A 15,789-nucleotide genomic window follows, 5' to 3' on the forward strand; every position below is an offset into this window, starting at 1 on the left:
TCTTTCTTTATAGTATAAATTAAATTCTAAAAGAATTTACAAAGTGTTGGAAATAACGGTAAGAAATAAAATCAGACAAAATGATAAGTGTTTTCAGGGCCGCCGACAAGGGGGTGCCACAGGACCTCTGTAGGTGCCCGGGCAGCAGGGGAATCGGTGCGGCAGGATGGGAGGACAATTACAGAACAATGTACTGTGTCTCTCCCTCCAGCAGCTGAAAGTTGGTTTATCTACCATGGGTTGTAGGAAAATAAATTTTTGCAATTTCCCCATCAACACAGACCGCGCTGACAGGGGAATCCCTCCTGCCGAGACATTGTATTCTCTCAGACAGTGATTATTGATAGCGGCTATGGCAGCTGCTAGCGATAATCAGAAATAATTCTAGCAGGCTGGTTGTACTAAAGTTGATCGATCGATCAACTTGGTACATTAAGCATGCCCACACATGGTTTGAATCTCGGCTGAACCGGCCGAGATTCGAACCGCTTATGGCAGGCCTTACAGTGTCTGTCCCCACACAGAGAACGCCATACCATACAATGTGGGAAGGGGTGGATTACAAATTATTCCTACAAAATATTCCTATATGAACAGACAATGTTCATATCTAGTTTACAGCTGATGATGAAGAACTGTGAAAAGACAGTACAGAGAGGGATAATTATGTTAAAAGTTACTCCAAATCCTCTTCCTAAACATTACAAGAACAACAGGTAGGGATTTTTAACCACTTCAGCCCTGTAAGGATTTACCCCCTTAATGACCAGGCCAATTTTTTCGATACGGAACTTTGTCGCTTTAACTGACAATTGCGTGGTCATGCGATGTTGTACAAAAACAAAATCATTGTCTTTTTGACCACAAATAGAGCTTTCTTTTGGTGGTATTTGATCACCTCTGCGGTTTAAATTTTTTGTTCTAACAAAAAAAGATTGACAATTTTGGAAAAAAAAAATATATATCTATACATATACTTTTTACTTTCTGCTATAATGCATAGCCAATAAAATAATAATAAAAAAATAATTTATTCATCAGTTTAGGCCAATATGTATTCTTCTACATATTTTTGGTAAAAAAATATATAAAAATCGCAATAAACATATATGATTGGTTTGCGCAAAAATTATAGCGTCCATAAACTATGGGATAGATTTATGGACTTTTATTTTTTTTTTACTGTTTTTTCCTGGTAATGGTGGTGATCTGCAATTTTTAGCAGGACTGCGGCAGATAAATCTAACTCCAAGTGACACTTTTTGGGGACCTGTAACATTATTACAGTGATCAGTACTAAAAAAATGCATTGATCAATGTATAAAGGATACTGGCAGGGAAGGGGTTAACACTAGGGGCAATCAAAGGGTTAACTGTGTCCCCTGGGTGTGTTCTAGCTGTGTGGGGGATGGGCTTATTGGGACAACACCAAGATCGCTGTTCCTGATCACTAGGAACAGCATAACTCTGTATTGTCCCCTGTCAGAACGGGCATCTGCCCTGTTTACATCCTCGTTGTGCCTCTCTGTATCGTGGTCGCGGGTGGCCAGAGGACATTGAGTCTGGCCACTGTATATAATGCACAGACCGACATACAGGTACATCGATTTGCGCAGCCAAGCCACCATGCCACAGTATATATGTGGAAGGCGGTCGGGCAAGTGGTTAAGCAAGTAAAATTTCACCATATCCTACCGCAAAAAAACAGGTACAAGCCAGCAAAACCATTAATACCTTTCGCAATAAAAAAACATTATTTTGCTGTCCATACTTACAATTTTAAAATTACCAGAAATTAGAGAAAGCTGGAGTAAGGGCCTAATGACATTGACATGCAATTTTAGTTAGCATGTTCACCAAATTATCAATTTTCCCTATTATGATAGCTGGGAATGTTTGAAATATCTATCAGGAGTTCATTACATTCACTAGATGTTGGCAATTTTAGGCATACATAAATATGTAGAGCCTCATGGGTGCCAACCTGACACATTCACAAATGAAATATTGGGTGACATATTACCCTGTGATATACTTACAGAAAATCAAGTCCCCAGCAGTTCCTGGTCATAAGTGGCCTACTGCCTTCCAGATGCATGCTTGGCAATTGATATGAGCAAGGTTTATTTTCTTCATCTTTATGGATATTAATCTTTCATAAAACTTGGCATCCCATGACCCCTATGGTCTATTTTATCTCATGATATTTGCACTACTTAAATGCATTCACAAACCAGCAGAAATTAGTTAAGATGCTGTCAGTAATTCTGAGCATAGTTTAATTTTGGACTCCATTTATGTTTTCCCAGCATGTTCTCTGAGAGTGCATTACCGATATCAAAAATGTTAATACCTGTCAAAGTTAGTCCATCTCCAGACCAGATACTGCTATTTATTTGATGCAAATTTCCTTACCATGTTTTTTAATACGCATTCAATACGGCAGAATCGTTCCCAATGTAAAATTGACAAGGGACACCAACATAGTTGTATCTTTCATCTTAAAAACTACAAGATAATGGTGTTGTGGTAACTTGCTAAAATAAAAATAAATAAAAAGAAGCATAATAATATTATTCTTGATATAACTAGAAAAAAAAAACCTTTGAAAATGTTTTGCAATAACTCCATCAGTATCATTAGCAAAGCAGCTTCATTATTATCTCATTAAAGAAGAAATCTGTTCTAGGCATGCAGGGAAAAGCACAGGCTAATTTTAATGTCAGTCCCCATAACTGCTTACACTTACATTGTCCATTTCCCCTTCATTACATCCATCTGAGAAGTAAGGGTGACATATCAGGTACTTCTGGGTACGGGGAATCATGCGACTCCCTTTCCTTTCATAAAACCATTCTGGTTTGTGGCCATTGGCCAAGCACCCAATGTTGTCCCATGAAGAAGGGAAGGAGTCCTCAAACCTGTTTAAGTTCTCTGGGCTTACTGACCACAAAATAAGTTTAAGATGACACACATTCAGTGAAGGGTTAAAACATTGCATGTCCTCTTCTATACTGAGGTTAGCTTGGTAATGTTTCTTATTGCTTAACAAAATTCTTTGATGGTAATGCTGACCATTGTGTGAAAAACAAGCACTGACATTTTGACAAATGATGTTTGACAAGTCAATAAAGATATTGGGGTTTATTTACTAAAGGCAAATCCACTTTGCACTACAAGTGCACTTGGAAGTGCAGTCGTTGTAAATCTGAGAAAAACAGCATTTTTGTTTGTACGTGATTAGATGATAGAAATCAGCAGCGCTTCCCTTCATTTCAGATCTTCCGCTCAGATCTACGGGGACTGCACTTCCAAGTACACTTAAAGTGTAAAGTGGATTTGCCTTTAGTAAACCAACCCCACTGTTTTGATCAATTGTATCTATAAGAAATTAATTACAATACATTGGTAGTTTGATCAGCAAGTGACCATTTTAAAAGGAAACAACCTGTCTTAGGGGGCATTTGATTGCAATTTTTTTGCGTTTTCTTGTTGTGTTTAGCTGTTTCAGTTGAAATATCATTAGGAGTTAATCAATCAATCGCTATGTCTATGACCAGCATAGGCATCAGGCAGTTTGGTCAAAAGTGATTACTTCCTACCACACAACATTCACCTTCTTGTAAGAGATTTATGAGAGTTATGGAATTTGAGCAAAGCACATATACACTATATTACCAAAAGTATTGTAACACCTGCCTTTACTAACACCTGAACTTTAATGGCATCCGAGTCTTAGTCTGTAGGGTTTAATATTGAGTTGGCCCACCCTTTGCAGCTATAACATCTTCAATTATTCTGGGAAGGCTGTCCACAAGGTTTAGGAGTGTGTGCATGGGAATGTTTGACCATTCTTCAAGAAGCACATTTGTGTGGTCAGGCACTAATGTTGTGAGAAGGCCTGGCTCGCATTCTCTGTTCTAGTTTATGCCAAAGGTGTTCTATGGGGTTGAGGTCGGGACCCTGTGCATAACAGTCAAGTTCCTCCACCCAAACCTCGCCCATCCATGTCTTTATGGACCTTGTTTTGTGCACTGGTGCGCAGTGTTGGAACAGGAAGGGCTTCCTTGGACTGTTCCCACAAAGTTGAGAGCATGAAATTGTCCAAAACATCTTGATATGCTGACACCGCAATACAGACGATCGGACAGTCCAACAACAAAACCCTGAATTTATTTCCAATGGATGTTAGCTCAAACTTGTCTTGCATACACACGGTCGCATAAAGGAACATGACTGCACAGAGTCTGACCTCAACCAGATAGAATACCTTTGAGATGAATTAGAGCGGACACTGCGAGCCAGGCCTTTTCAACCACATCAGTGCCTGACTTCACAAATGTGCTTCTGGAAGAATGGTCACGCATTCCCATAGACAAACTCCTAAACCTTGTGGACAGCCTTCCCAGAAGAGTTGAAGCTGTTAAAGCTGCAAAGGGTGGGCCAACTCAATATTGAACCCTACGGACTAGGATGCTATTAAAATTCATGTAAACGCAGGAATCGCAATACTTTTGGTAATATAGTATATTTGTAGTGTTTACATATCTCTCTCCAAAGCTCTAAGTGTTGTTTCTCTCTGGTGCTTCCTTCCTCAGTTATCAGCATGAGTCACTTCTGAGAAGTTTTCCCGACCCATGATATAAACTTGTGTCGGGAGGGTGGGGGAGCTCTGCAGATAGCTTTTCTATTCAGAACACAGTAATTCTGCTCTGTAAAGAAGGATGCATTCCTTTCCTCCAATCAGCTCTTAAACAGTGTAACTGCAGCCTCTCTGCCCTCTCCTCTGTGCTCCTGACAGATGAAGAAATATTTTTAATACAATCTGCTTTTTTGAAGGGGTATAGTGAAGAGAAGACTGTGGCTAAACAAGTAAAACCTATGTAAGAAGATTTGTTTCATCTCTGTGTATCATCTGAGGCTATTCACTTCACTGAGTATATGTGAGGGTTTACAACCACTTTAATTAAAAAAACGGCAACACACTTCACCTACTTCTACAATCTGAACTTGTTGATAGACCATTTATTCCAGCCATTTTTTAAGGGGGAAATGTTAAAAATGTCTGTAAGGTTTTTTTTATTTACTTTTCTTTTTCTAATTTAGGTCTTAGCACTTTTTTTATACTTATGTTTCAAATTCTGTGATCCCATTGGGGACATGTTGCCATATTTTTACTAAATAGTTAATCTGGAAGTAATTAAAAGTAATGGCAGAAGTTTGAACTCTTCCATGCCTTAAAAATCTTGTGTTTTATCTGTGTGCCCATTCAAGAGATTTCCCATAAAGTCCTATCCTGACAGTTAGAGGAAAATTCCAGATTAGGGATTCAGAAACCAATAAGAAAAGCCTCAACACTTCCCCAATGTAAATACTGTAAAACAAGAAAGGTTTTAAACTAGGTTGGGATTTCCAAAAAAAAAAGTACATAAAATAGCATTAGGAAAGATCTATGGAAATGGGGCCTATTTGCCATACTGTATATTAGGTGTTGGTAAATAATAAGAACGCTACCTACTGCACTACCGACTACTAAGACCAAGCAAAACTTTACCCATAACAATTTGATAACAATTATTATTCTTTAACAAAAGAACATACATTCCAAGTTAATAATTATGCTACCAAAATAAGTGTGTGCTGTAGATTGCCTCCAATATTGCTCCTATTTATTCATGGTGGAGGTGGCCATTTCCTTGAAGCCCAGAGCCATCACTTTTCCATTGGAAACTCTCCCCTTCTCTTGGGTGTCAAAAACTATACAGTATGTCATTTTCTGTAAATAAAAAAAAGTACATTTCCAGCCTTGATGGATGTTTTTGCTTAGCTAAAGAGGAAGGCTGACAGAAGCTTTACAGTGCTGAAGTTCACAGGTTGCCACGAGGGAGAAAGGAGCAAATATCAGGGAGATAAGACACTATCATTGTAAGTTCAACTCTTTTGTGTCTCCCTAGCAAGAGATTGTGCTGTCAGCTCCCATGCTTTTCTTTTCTTCCTCCCTTAAGGCTGGTACACATGGGGCAAATAACGGCCAGTTCAACAGAAACTGGCCAACAAGCGGCCAGTGTGTACAGCAGCCTGTCCGACAGAAGGTGGCCTAATGTCCAGCAGCCAATCAGCCATTGGCTGCCAGGACTGACTGGTGTGTTCTGGCAGAGGGGGAGGGGGCAGCTCCCCTGTCAGAATGAAAAAGCTCAGCAGGGAGATCACTGTACTAACATTGCATAGTTAGTACAATGAGCGCCTTAGTTTTTTTTTTCTTCAGCTCGCTGAAGAAAAAAGTTTGTTTGTACCAGGCATAACCTGTGTTACCTCAACACAGTCTGTGCCATTCCTGTTGCTCTCTTCCTCCTTCAGCAGCAGTAAATCTAAAAGCTGTCAGCAGATTGCCCTCTAGATTTTAGGCACAGTTCAGAGAATAGCAACTGAGCATGTGCGGAGCAGAGTGAGACAGTAAGTGACTATATTTTAAACAGTGTAGGCACTTCTTTTTAATGTTTTACCTGTAAAAGGGGCCGGTCTGAAGTGATCTATCAGCTCTTAATTTTCTGACTAAAGTTACACTATAAGTATACAAATAAACAGTTGTTCTGCAATGGTCCAAATTATTAGAATGTAATGTGTCAATGTATGTGAGCTGGTTGTTCATTTCGTAAAGGTTAATAACAGCAAAGTTAGTTTGGTTTCTTTTTACAGTATTTAATTAAAATGACTTATTCTAAATAAGATTCAATCCAATCAGCTATAATTACTTTAATATTCCTATGATTTACTGGCTATATAATAGTCACAAATCTGGTGTGTTCATATCCTGTTACCCATTCTCAAGAGCTAGTGGGCACAGTCTGTAAAATTGCGATAACAAGGCACACTATGTACTTCTGCCTGCTTCTGATTGAAGAGCTGAATACATTTGTGATTAAGAATTAAAATAAGAAAGTTTGTGTTGGAAGCCCATTTGGTAATTATAAAGCAGGTTTTTTGTAAGGTTTCAGTAGATACAATACACAATGATTATGCTAGGATGTCCACTGTTACTGCAATAAACCATGCATTCCAATAGACTCTCATAAAACACTATTCTGATTACGTTTATGATTTATGCTTGGTCCAAAACTATGAGCAGTTATTTTATACAGCGCCTTGAAAAAGTATTTACACCCCCTGAAGTTTTCCACATTTTCATGTTACAACCAAGAATGTAAATGTATTTTATTGGGATTTTCTGTGATTGACCAACACAAAGTGGCACATAATTATGAAGTGGACAGAAAGTGATAAATAGTTTTTAAAATGTTTTACAAATAAAATCTGAAAAGTGTGGCATGAATTTGTATTCAGCCCACTTTACTCTGATACCCCGAACTAAAATTTAGTGGAACCAATTGCCTTCAGAAGTCACCTAATTAGTAAATAGTATACCTGTATGTAATTTAATCTCAGTATAAATACAGCTGTTCTGTGAAGCTCTCAGAGGTTTGTCAGAGAACTTCAGTGAACAAACAGCATCACAAAGACCAAGGAACACACCAGACAGGTCACGGATAAAGTTGTGGGGAAGTTTAAAGCACGGTTAGGTTATAAAAAAATATTCCAAGCTTTGTACACCTCACGGAGCACTGTTCAATCCATCATATGAAAATGGAAAGAGTATGGCACGACTGCAAACATACCAAGGCATGGCTGTCCACCTAAACTGACAGGCAGGGCAAGAAGAGCATTAATCAGAGAAGCAACCAAGAGGCCCATGTTACTCTGAAGGAGCGGCAGAGATCCACAGCTCAGGTGAGAGAATCTGTCCACAGGACAACTATTAGTCCTACACTCCACAAATTTGGCCTTTATAAAAGAGTGGCAAGAAAAAAAGCCTTGTGGGGGACACAGCAAACATATGGAAGAAGGTGCTCTGGTCAGATGAGACCAAAATTTGACTTTTTGTCCTCAAAGCAAATGTGTGGCGGAAAACTACCACTGCACATCACCCTGAACAGACCATCGCCACCGTGAAACATGGTGGTGCCAGCATCATGTTGTGATCAGCAGGCACAGGAAAACTGGTCAGTGTTGATGGGAAGATGGATGGAGCCAAATACAGGGCATTCTTAGAAGAAAACATGTTAGAGTCTGCAAAAGACTTGAGACTTTGGCGAAGGTTCACCTTCCAGCAGAACAACGACCCTAAAGATACAGCCAGAGCTATAATGAAATGGTTTAGATCAAAGCAGATTCAGGAGTAAGAATGGCCCAGTTGCAATCTGATCTGGAGAGGGTCACAAGATATGAATGCACCAGGAAACCGACTTCAGTTCTCTATGCACATCTCCTTAGAGTCTCCTCTCCAGATCTGTCAAAGCTCCATCAGCGATGAACGCAAGACATCCCAGAACTGGACTCTGAGGATTGGGAGGACATGTGGGACTTCCCCTTCAAAATCCTGGTCTCACTTCGAGATCGTCTCATACAATACAAAATACTACACTGGGCATATAATACCCAGTATATATTGCATAAAATGAGAACCTCCCTGTCCTCGGAGTGTTGGAGGTGTACTGGGGAGCCGGGCGACTTTATACACATCTTTTGGTCCTGCCCAGCAATTAAAAACTACTGGTCACAAGTACTATCTGTAATATAAGAAGTGGTGGGAATAGATATAGCCTCGACCCCGCAGATATGCCTACTAGGTTTAGTAGAAGAATTAGCCCCCAGGATAGCAGAGAGAACTCTGATAGGACTCCTGATTTTCTATACCAGGAAGATGATCACTCTCTGCTGGAAAAAACATGCCCCGCTGTCAATAATGCTTTGGAAAACGCATGTCAATAAAGTACTTCCACTCTATAAGGAAACATACCAAAATAGAGTGTGGGCCAAATGGCTGGCCCGAGGCCTCTACGGCAACCGCATACTGATTGAGCATGTACATAACACCACTCTACGGGTGGATGCGATTTTGATACTTTGGGTGTTTTTTTTTCGTAATGTAATCTCTGACATGGGTTTATTTGATATCTATTATTGTCCCTTGGATCTCAACTGAAAGATTTGATCCTTAGATATTTCAATTGAGCAGGAGTCATTACAGCACTAGGTTGTTTGTTCTTTGCTTGTGGACGTGCTACAGCTGTACGTCACTAAGGATGGAATCAGCCCAATTGCTGGCTGGCACTGACCCCTGCGTGGGTCTAGTCCCAATGCTGTGGCAGGTTTACTGTTACTTGTCCATATGTCTTATACTCAATAAAAAGATTAAAAAAAAATGGCCCAGTCCAATCCAATTGAGAATTGTGGCAAGACTTGAAAATTGCTGTTTACAGACACTCTCCATCCAAAAACCTCTCTGTGCAAAAAATCAAATGGACTCCACACTTTAAAACATTTGAAAAACATTTATCATTTTCCTTCCACTTGACAATTATTTGCCACTTTGTATTGGTCTATCTGTCACATAAAATACATTTACATTTTTGGTTGTAACATGACAAAATGTGGAAAATTTCAAGGGACTGTGTTTGATCAATTGTAATCAAATTTGAGAAAACCTCACTATATTGCCAAAAGTATTGGGATACCTGTGTTTGCGGGTGGAGGTACTTGACTGGCTTGTACAGAGGCCTTACTTCAACCCAACAGAACACCTTATGGATGAATTTGAGCAGAGACTGAGAGCCAGGCCTTCTCATCGAACATCAGTGCCTGACTTCACAAATGCGCTTTTGAAAGAATGGTCAAACATTCCTATAGACACACTCCTAAACCTCATGGACAGCCTTCCCAGAAGAGTTGAAGCTGTTATAGCTTCAAAGGGTGGGCCAACTCAATATGCAACCCTATAGACTAAGACTGGGATGCCATTAAAGTTCATGTGCGTGTAAAGGCAAGTGTCCCAATACTTTTTTCAACATAGTGTATGTTTGTTATGTGTTCTTATTAACACAGCAAGAATAAAAAAATTAAACATATTTCTTACCTTTTTAGATGTTTCCGCAAATGGCCGCAAGGTTTTTTGACCAACGTCAGCGGGAGCCTATCCTCAATAACATACAATGAAAGAAGTCTAGGCTGTTTTCAGTGTCTATATGTATGTATAAATGATAATGAACATCTGTCTGCACAGACAGGCAGGGTTAACGATGGCAAACAGAGTCGCCCATGCCCCCTCATAAACAAAGAGAACTGTGTAGAATTTTTCCTTGCTGGAATTGCAGCAAAAGAGGATCCAAAATGGTAGACTGCTATTTTTATTATTTCCTTTAAAGTATAAGATTACCTTTTGTAGCATCTTACACGATACAACCACATTTAGGGTGTAATGTGTAACATCCTCCAGACGTGGCCCCCACATAGCTGCGGTCACAATTTTTAAACAGCGTGGCTGTGCGCAACTCCGCACCCACAGCTGCGTCATTCATTCACAGGAATCTGTGAATGAGAAAATTACAAGTCCTGTCTGCAACCACGGCAGATGACTTGTAGTTCTTATGGACCACAGCGTGATCATCACGTTTGTAGTCCATTCACACTGCCCACAGCTCTGTAACAGACATCCTTTACAAAAGTACTACTGGCAACAGAGCTGCAGACTTCTTGCAGGAGCCTTGCATTGCATCTATGATCCACTGATTGTGGGTGCAATGCTCTCCAGGCTCCTGTGAAAAAAGTAATGAATGTACATTTTTTTTCCTGCCAAAATATGTGCATTTATTAACATTTTCAAAAAGGTGAAGTTAGCCTTTAATATATGTGTGAACTCTTACCTTGTAAAACAACTCATTTGTGTGTGCATATAAAAAAACATCATAAATACCTTTTTTTTAATTTGTTATAAGTGATCACATAATCTGTTCTAAACTGCATAAGGGGCATGGAGAGGTGGGGGTGGAGTGACAACAAATCTACTGTTCTTCCCAGTGAATGGCTGTGCAGGGGGGGGCATCAGAAGAAGTCTGATTATTGGAAGAGAGGCAGGCTGTGCACCCAGCACAGCCAGAAAACTGACTACGCTGCAATAGATGTGCTCTCATACCTAGTGTGGTCAGTCTGAAATATGAAAGCAGGGGAGTGGCTAGATCACCAGGTATTTCACACAATGGAAGCAAAACAAAGAGAACTGGATATTTTTTAACACAAGCACACGGTACAACATGTACATATCAGGAACAGAGAATGTGGGGGTAACTGTGCTATGTTAATTGGGACATGTAACAAATACTTGTATAAAGTAGGCATTATCCCAGTTTAGTTGCAAAGTGTAAATATACTAGTACCTGATGTATCAAAATGGATTCACTAAGAACGGAATATTTCAGCTTTCAATGCAGCTTTGAACGTGAATGGTTTTTGCAAGGAAGTAACTCCAGATCTTACTATGAACACATTGATACCTTCAGCCTAAGGAGAAAATATACTCTTCTCATTTAAGGCAGCACAACAGCAACAAGTTTAATTTAACGTTCCACTAGCAGCACTACCCAGTAGCATATACTTACTGTCCTTTTGCTCCTTACAGAACTGAGTCAATCACATGGCAGAAGGGGAGTTAAGTCTCGTACACACGATCGGATTTTCCGCAAAGCCTCAGACTTTTGTCCGAAGGGCGTTGGCCAAAAATTCATCTTGCATACAAATGGCACACAATTGTCGGTAAACAAACACGAACGTAGTGACACACTATGTGGTTTTTCAGCTCTTTAGCGCCACCCTTTGGGCACCTTCAATGGTAAGCATTGATTCCAAGCATGCATGTTTTTACTTTGGGCTTTTGTCCAACTGACTTGTGTACTGTACATACGCTCAGAAAATCTGACAACAGACAATTGCACACAGAAAATTTTAAAGCCTGCCATCCAACATTTATCCGCGGAAAATCTGACAATTGTTGATCGGATTTTCCGCCAACAGCCTGTCATCACACAATTCCTGTCGGAAAATCCGATCGTGTGTACGAGGTTTTAGTTGCATGCCCCTGCCTATTGGGAAGTACCAGTCATGTCCTTTGCTCATGATAGCTAATAGAATGGTAGAAAGCAGAGGAAACATGAATATGTGCTATTAGAGAAGGGAGGCATTAAAGCAAACCTGTTGCTTTTTTCCCTGCATTAACAAATCACAGGTTTGCTTTAACTTGGTAAGTTAATGGCTGTATCAAGGTCTACAACAGCCTATATGGTTGTATTTTAGGTAGCCATAATATGTGTTGCTACTATCATTTATGTAACATAAGAACCTCTAGCTACACAGTGTTACTATAGTATAGGATTTTGCCGTATTCCAGCGTTAGTCTTTGGTAGCATATTGCCTCCATGAAGTTATTTCCCCTATCAGGAAAGTGAGTGCAGATAGGAAAATATGCAGACATTGTTGCTGGTGTCCTAGTAAACAGAAGATTATAGCTGAAGCCACTAAAATTCATCCAAAATTGAAGTATAGCTTTTTGATTACCTGGCTTTTTTGAATAGTTTTATAAAACTGTCAAGACTTGTCAGGCTACACACTGAGGGGTTATTTATGAAAGGGAAATCCACTTTGCACTGAAAGTGCACTTGGAAGTGCAGTCGCTGTAAATCTAAGGGGTAGATATGAAATGAGTGGAAGCTCTGCTGATTTTATCATCCAATCATGTGCAAGCTAAAATACTGTTTTTTATTTTCCTTGCATGTCCCCCTCAGATCTACAGCGACTGCACTTTCAAGTGCACTGCAGTACAAAGTGAATTTGCCTTTAATAAATAAACCCCTGAGTGTTTTAAGGTGCTTTTTTTAAGGCTTTTTTCAGCGTTTCTTTGAGCAGATTTGCAAATATTATAGGCGTTTTTGAGGTGGCCAATAGAAACCTGTGTAAGTTGTGTGGTGATGCTAAAACAGGGGAGGGGATCTGCAATTTGAGGTGAAAATGCCTAAAAAAACACAAATTTCTCACTTTTTAGGCATTTTCCATTGAAATTTATGGGGACAAAAACACTCAAATCTGCCTGAAAAGTACTTTTTTGAGCTACAGGTGACAAAACACTCAAATGTGAACAGGGGTCATTGAAATTAATGAGTTTTTGCTTGTTGAGCGTTTCTGAGTGTCAAACTTCAAGTTGAAAAACGCTCAAGTGTGAACGGAGTATTAGTGGCTGCTTTTGTTACAAACTGAGCAGCTAATGTACAACATAAATGACTGACGCCAAAAATGTGCTTCACTGCTTTTGGCAATATTTCCAATATTTATTTGTAAGAAACAGAAAACATTCAGTTTTGGTATGGTGGATGGCAATAAAAAAAACAATCATTTTCCAATATTCAAAACCAAACGCACTCTGCTCCACCATTATTGTAGATTTCTAGAGTCAAACATTTTATTTTTCCTCTTGTAACATATTTATAAAATTTTTAATTCATTTTGTTAATTTCATTAAATCAGAGGCAAAAATGGCAAAGCTGTTAAGGGAAAGTGAAGTTACCGTATTTAATGCATGTCAATACTGAATATAAAATACATTCTCTCCTTGGAAATGTGTATTGTGTATGGGAGGTAACCCATTGTTCAGTGGTTAACAGAACTACTACTGCATATAACTGAGAAAGAAAATGACTCCTCACCTTAAAATGTCTGCTATATCAAAATATAGTTCACTGGCGCTGTCAATAATGACTTATTACTCTCCTGTGTTTTTGAAGACTCATAATAATGTAAGAAAATAACATACAAATGTATAGATCGTGAAAACATACGTTATTTAATAGCCTTATTAAAAAGAGTGTAATGTCTTGCCTAGATATTATAACCAAATGTCAGCATTTAAAAATCTCTCACGTAAGAACACATTTGACCTTTGCTTTAAAGTGAATGACTGATAAACCTACAATGATTTCACATTTTGCTGAAATGTAATGTCAAGTTTATAACACTGCAATTGCAGTTAGGTGATTTGACACATTAGGCATCTGTGATAAGCAGAGCAAAGGAAAATAGGACTACCACCTATATAAACCAACCAGCTTATACAGTCGTGGCCAAAAGTTTTGAGAATGACACAAATATTCATTTTCACAAAATCTGATGCCTCAGTTTTTATTATGGTAATTTTCATATACTTCGGAATGTTATGAAGAGCGATCAGGAGAATTGCAATTAATTGCAAAGTTCCTCTGCCATGAAAATTAACTTAATCCCCCCCCAAAAAAACACACTTTCACTGCATTTCAGGCCTGCCACAAAACAAAAGGACCAGCGGACATAATTTCAGTGATTCTCTCGTTAACACAGGTTTCGATGAGGACATGGCTGGAAATCGCTACCTAATGCTGATTGACTTAGAATAGCAGACTCAGAGCTTTAAAAGGAGGGTGGTGCTTGAAATTATTGTTTTTCTATTGTTACCTGCAAAGAAACACGTGCAGTCATCATTGCTTTGCACAAAGAGAGATTTACAGGAAAGGATATTGCTGCTACTAACATTGCACCTAAATCAACCATTTTATAGCATCATCAAGAACTTCAAGGTGAGAGGTCCAATTGATGTGAACATGGCTTCAGGGCGCCCAAAAAAATCCAGCAAATGGCAAGACCATCTCCTACAGTTGATTCAGCTGCGGGATTAGGGCAACACCAGTGCAGAACTTGCTCAGGAATGGCAGGAGGTAGGTTTAAATGCATCTACACACACAGGAAGGCAAAGATTTTTGGAGGATGGCCTGGTGCCAAGATGGGCAGCAAAGAAACCACTTCACTCCAGGAAAAACATCAGGGACAGACTGCAAATGGGATTGGACTGATGAGGACTGGGGTAAAGTCATTTTCTCTGATGAATCCCCATTCCGGTTGTTTGGGGCATCCAGAAAAAACCTTGTTCAGAGAAAAAAAGGTGAGTACTACGATCAGTCCTGTGTCATGCCAACAGTAAAGCATCTTGAGACCTCTTCATGTGTAGGGTTGCTTCTCAGCCAAGGGAGTGGGCTCACTCACAATTTTGCCTAAGAAAACAGCCATGAATAAATAATGGTACAAAAACATCCACAGAGAGCAACTTCTCCTAACCATCCAAGAACAGTTTGGTGGCCAACAATGTATTTCCAGCATGATGGAGCACCTTGCCATAAGGCAAAAGTAATAACTAAGTGGCTTGGGGAACAAAACATTGACATTTTGGGTCCATGTCCAGGAAACTTCCCAGACCTTAATCCCATTGAGAACTTTTGGTCAATCCTCAAGAGGTCGAGTGGACAAAAAAAAACTCCCCACAAATTCTGACAAACTCTAAGCACTGATTATGGAAGAATGGGCTGCCATCAGTCAGGATGTGACCCAGAAGTTGATTGACAGCCAGGGTGAAATGCAGAGGTCTTGAAAAAGAAGTGTCAAGACAGCAAATATTTACTCTTTGCATAAACGTAATGTAATTGTCAACAAAAGCCTTTGACAATTCTGAAATGCTTGTAATTATACTTCAGTATACCATAGTAACATCTGACAAAAAGATCTAAAAACACTAAAGGAGCAAACTTTATGAAAATTTATATTTGTGTCATTCTCAAAACATTTGGCCACGGCTATTTTTGAAATTTTGAACAGTCCATTTTTTAGAACAAGCTTTTAAGATATCCACTCCCTTCACGCAGTTCAAGCAGTAACACTGATGAACAGAGTTTTAGCAAAATGCCAAAACAGATTTTGAAATTAGGATAACAGTTGGGGGACAGTGGAAATACAGGGTAATAAAACTGAGCTTGCTGTCTTCTCCTGTGCTGTAAACTGAGCTGCACATATGCATATGCGCAGGGGTGACATCATCTAGCAGCAACTGAT

Source organism: Lithobates pipiens, unplaced genomic scaffold (assembly GCF_037356315.1).
Source record: "Lithobates pipiens isolate NorthernLeopardFrog02 unplaced genomic scaffold, aLitPip1_a1.2 Scaffold_18, whole genome shotgun sequence".
Taxonomy (NCBI): Eukaryota; Metazoa; Chordata; class Amphibia; order Anura; family Ranidae; genus Lithobates; species Lithobates pipiens.